Here is a 5,813-nt window from a genome sequence, read left to right as displayed (position 1 = left end):
ACATATATATATATATATATATACATGTATATATATGTGTGTGTATAAATGTAAATTTTATGTGAAATCAGTTTTTTTTCCAGTTAAATTGTAATATATCTTTAATATAATAATTGGTAATTCCAAGAATAAAATATATTTTTCAAAATTTTAGGCAACACATTTAAAAATATCGCACATAATCATTTATTATGCGCTTAAAATAGTGAAAATTGTACATAAATGATTAACTGTTGTATGCCGAAGTTATATAATATAGACTTTAAGATATATAGACAGAAAGACGGAGACGAAAAAAGCTCTTTTAAACAATATCTTCAATTTTTTTATATCTATTTCGTATGGTATCTATTTGAACATATCAAAAAATGGCTAGTAACTTGTGGCGACATATTATATTCGAAGATACTGTTACATGAAAAATATTGTTAACTTAATTGAAATTACTCGAACATTTATATTTATATTATCATACATGACAAGTAACTTCACTTATGACTTCTGCTATTGTTTCACATATCCTGTAGTCGCCAAAGGCGTACTTTCATCACGTAATACTCTGGAGACTGACGGAATATCCACGCAACATATCCTGGGAATTCGGGGTTGCCAACTTCATGAAAATTCATACAGTCCAGGTGCGGTTTCATCCGCAAATTACATTTTCACAAACACAAATTTATGAGAGAAATATCTGGAACCAACGTCGTCATCCATGCGACGTATCAATGCGAAGGACAGTGAAATACGTTGGCAGACGCTTACCTTGCATTTGTTATCTGTCGGTTGCTCTGAACCATAGCTTTATTGAAACGACGCATTTATCCGATCAGTATTATGGAACGGGTTCAGTATATGTATTACACATATTTGTGAATTTTAGCTAATTGATCAAGCAGATAATAATTTTTAATTAATTTTTTTACATCTGTAATATAGAGTATAACATGCGTGTAATTTGGAGACGCGGTAGTGGCTTTCGTCAAGTATTTTTGTAGTACATAATATAATACCATGAAAAAGACGCTACAGCGTATTCTTTACAGGAAGGAACTCGCTTATATAATTAAAAATTATTGTTTTGTTTAAATTAATATATTTTTTACACTTATCTATTAAAATATATTTAAAAAAATGAAAATTAGTTAAAAAGAACTTAGATTTTGAAAAACGTTAAAAATTAAAATGTAAGAAATTGTCTGTATTTATTTTATAAATATTTTCAATTTAGATTAATAATAGTTAAACTCAATTCTTGCATTTATGAAAAAATGTATATATAAAAGTTACATATTTTTATTCAATAAATGCAAGCATCATATCAAATAAACTATACTTAACTGAAGCTTATAATATATATTAATGTCCTGTGCACGTAAACCGTATTAATAATTATTATATTTGTGCACATTTATATATCTATTATGACAACAGTTAAATAAACAAATTACTGTACTATATAACATACGTATAATGTAGTTACAAAGCTATATTATCAAGCTGTACCATTATCGAAATCGTAAAAAACGTCCAAAATCATCATAATTTCTCTACCCGGGAAAAAATATTATATATTTGGACATATTTTATATATAATTGTATCTAATTGTATATAAAATATGTCAATTTTATATCTTATTATATATAATTTTATGTAATTTTGTATAACTATATATAATTTATGTATGAAACATTTTTTTTCGTGTATCTTATAATATCTCATAATCTTATGTTAGTTTATTAGTCTCGAAAAAATGGTATAGAGAAATCAATATCTTTTATTTATTTTAATATTTTAATTCATATTTATAAGCGTATGAATATGCTAATATTCTATTCTTATTTTAGATTATACAACTATAGTCAAATATTAAACGATATACAGTTTATATTGCATTCAACCACGTATGTATTAATTGAGGTTTTGTTTGATTGCGGTTGCATTTGAATGAGATAGAATAAAATATATTGCAGCAAAAACGGCAGAACGATAGAATGGTTCTGCGATCATAGTCACGTACATTGTTAGCTGAGCACTGTGAGCATTCTCAATAAGTACTGAATTTGTTGCTTGGAAAAAATTTTAGCATATAAACAAAGTTAATTAATCATAAAAAGAGCCATTTATATCCTCAAAATCATTCAATGGAATTTGAAATGAAAAATATCTTGAAAAATAATGTTAATAATAAAAGAATTAGTAAAAAAAAGCTTCTTTATATCTATTTTATGCATATATAAACATTTTTTAAGATAAAATGAAAATGTTAAAGTTTTTTTTATTTATGAAAGATGTTATAAGAAACTACATTGTTTTTAAATTAATTATTTTTGCAAATATTTTTATTTGCGAAACATAACATGTACATATCAATATTTTACTTACTCATATTTCTTACGGGCAAAATTTTTTGCATTTATATATACGTACATTTATTTTTATTTTTGTTATGTTTTATATGAAAAAATAAAGATTATATTTAAAATTATAGATGAAATAATGTATTGTATTATAATACTTTATTTTTATAGCAAAAATAATAATAATTTATTAAAATTAAAAACAGAAATGATATTTCAAATAATAAATAATATTAATCAAAATTTTTATCTATTATAAACACATATTAATATAACAAAACGTCCATGAAAATTCAATAAAATTTCTGCTTAACATTAATTACATTTTAATATGAGTTTAAAAAAGCAAAGCTATATGAGATACCGCATGAAATTAATCTGATTATGCGAAATCCCCTTTCGCTCAACCCGAAAACCCTGAATATTGGAACGATTTATGATTATTCATTTTTTACAAATTCTAATGTAGTAATAAGAATAAAACGGGAGGATTAAAATGTTTTTTTTAAATCAAAGATATATTTTGTTATTTGTTTTAAGAAACATAATTAAATAACAAGTTTTCTCATAATTTGTTGGCTTATTTATATTTTACTTATATGTCGCGCATTATTTATATCTTTAAACCATTCACCAGAATCATAATTTATCAAGAAAACGCATATACAAAAGCCTATCTCGGCCTCTCTGGAATTATTTACAAACAACTGAATATCATCCATTTGCCAGCGTATAATAGATTCCTGTGGGATTACTGTCGATGAACACATTGACGGAAACTCCAATAGTTCAGCCTTTCATCAAGAATCAGAGACCGATGTACATCCTGCCTATTCAACGGCAACGGATGCATTCCGCGAGGAATGCCTTTCATCCTTCGCACAGATCCAATATCTCGAAAAGAGGAACCATCGAAGTCCACAATTCGGTTTTCATCTCTTCTAGACCATCGTCCGGAATGAGACATAGGGTCGAACGGATGTTGCCTCGCCGTTGACCCTATTTACGCTCGGTCAAACGGCCTTTTGCTTAAAGAGCATATGACACGAAAAAGCAGAAGAGAAACAACCTCTAGATTTAATTTAAAATTCTTTTTTTTTCTGTCCTGATGGTCAACATGTTTTTGGAGAAAATAGCGTAAAAATAATATCTAGTATTCTCTGGAACCATTGTTGTTGAATGCACACAATGAAGAGAAAGATTCCTTTATATTAAATTAAAAATTGTTGTTATTTCATGCCATGTTGTATGATCCTTATTGTGTTTAATATTTATGAATTATAAAACTGTAGTGTAACTACTACATAATGATTTAAATTATAAATCTTTTTTTAAGATTAAGAAAATACTTGGTTTTAAAGACATACTCAACGATTCAGTGAAAATTTGCAAAATTCTCTTCAATGACGCAAACGTATTCTTCTCAGTTGATTCCATGCTGTCATAAACCCAAACGAAATTACTGAAGTTGTATAATACAAACACATACTAGATGTTCTCTTTCCGGGCATTTGTTATCGTTCCCCTCGCGAGAGAATTTCGCACCAATTTTCAATGTGTCTCGTTTTTGCCCTTTATTTCATGCGTCACATTTGTCTATAGATCGAATTTGAGAAATCCAGTGCTGTCGGAACAAGACGATTCGATTTAAATTCCAACACTGGATTACTTTCCCACCTTCCAACTTCTGTAACCTCTCTTGTGGAAAACATAACGAAAGCTTCCATGTATATGTGTGGGAATAGTACAAAAATCTCTCTTTCCATCCTGATCTTCTATGCTGTATATGAGAGCAGGATATCGTATGCACAATATATGTTTCGATTTCCACTGTACACTTCTGCGCGCGGCAGTGTTTCACCGCGTGGAAGGGATTTATTGTCAAATCACTTCATTCAGGTCGCTTATATCGGAGGATGAAATAACAAAAATTCGTTTTCTGTTTAAAAATACAATGCAAAATATTTTTATCGTATAAGTCTAACAAATGTTATTTTAACGACGATACAAAGACTATTATATTGCGTTTATTTTCTAAATTCTATTTAGATGTGCATTTTAACAATTAATTGCTTATAGAAAAATTGCTTTATTTAAACAATAGAGTATTTTTTTAGTTTCTCTTTTTTTTAACTTAATTAGTCAGTATTTTTTTAAATCAACATGAGAAGATTGAATTGCTAATTTAATATATTTTTTTTGTTTGGAAAAAGCGATACATGCATTGCAAAGTATTTTTATTACGTAAGTCTAACAATTGCAATAAAATTTTTTCATGTAAGAACATATACAAACAAATACAAAAATATATAATTGTATACGAAATTTAGTTACATATATGTCCATATATTCTTCTTTCATTTGTAAAATTATTGTTTGATATAAAAAATAACAATAGTAAAATGAGAAAGAACATAAAGTAATTAAAAGGATCATTTCCGTATTGTTTCTTTTTTTTACAAAAAATACAGTTTACATAATTATATATTTTTGTATAAAATTATATATTTTTATATGTTTATATATGTTCTTATATGACAAATTTCTATTTGGGAATGTTCTTTTAATATCTAATTTTCAAAGCCTTACTGAAATAGATACACTATATTGATTTTTATGATCTTTTATAATATCGCAAATTTATAATGATGCTTGTATTTCTTATAAAATAAATGAATTATACATTGTATGAGCAACGTCATTTTGTGTTACAAAATTCTTTCTTGTAAATGTGATCCCAGAATTTAAATCATTTTAGAAGAAGTGTATGTATAATACATATATTTCATTCTCCTACAGAGCATACATTCATTGTCCTCATTTTATCAAAGAATTCATATTTATTTTTTCCTACATACCTAGTCAGATAAATTGCATAAAAATTTTTTATTTAGATTTTTTCGTGGTAAAATAAAAATGAAATACATAAATTTTCATTCTAATATTAACGCAATTCTTTAGTGACAGCAATATCTGTGAAATATAGTTTGCAAATCCGTCATATACTGCTTCGATTGCCAGGTTGACAAGCGATTCGAAAATTCACCTCATCTTTGATCTCACAACGTCGCGACGTTGAATGAAATCTCATAAATATTACATGAACCATATATGAGATATAGAACGGATGGCTTTCAAACTACAAGGAAGAGCAATTTTTACAAAATCTCTTCGGCACATCGTGGCTGCTCGTATCTCGCTCTAGTACCGGTCTCATAAACGCTGTGCTTTACTACACCGAAGGTCATTCTACATTCAGGTTTCTTAAAAGTTCGACGGCCTTTTTCAGGAATAAAAAGGACTGTCCCATGGGAAATAAGGCGTAGCAATGCACCACCGTCATTCACATATTCTATGGAATTTTATAGATTGCAGTACATTCGCGATATACATATATCTATACGTTTCATTATCCTCGTAGACATCAATTCAAATAATGTATTTAAAAAAAT

At 27.5% G+C, this 5,813-nt stretch overlaps 1 protein-coding gene across 1 annotated transcript in view; it reads left to right on the top strand.

The window, feature by feature from the left end:
• The window catches only part of LOC108748268 (Kv channel-interacting protein 4-like), a 33,676-nt gene that overhangs the window by 2,730 nt on the left and 25,133 nt on the right, over positions 1–5,813 (top strand). The gene's annotated exons all lie outside the window — the stretch shown is intronic.

This window comes from Trachymyrmex septentrionalis, unplaced genomic scaffold, assembly GCF_001594115.1.
Source record: "Trachymyrmex septentrionalis isolate Tsep2-gDNA-1 unplaced genomic scaffold, Tsep1.0 scaffold22, whole genome shotgun sequence".
Classification (NCBI taxonomy): Eukaryota; Metazoa; Arthropoda; class Insecta; order Hymenoptera; family Formicidae; genus Trachymyrmex; species Trachymyrmex septentrionalis.
This window is presented reverse-complemented; position numbering and strand designations above follow the sequence as displayed.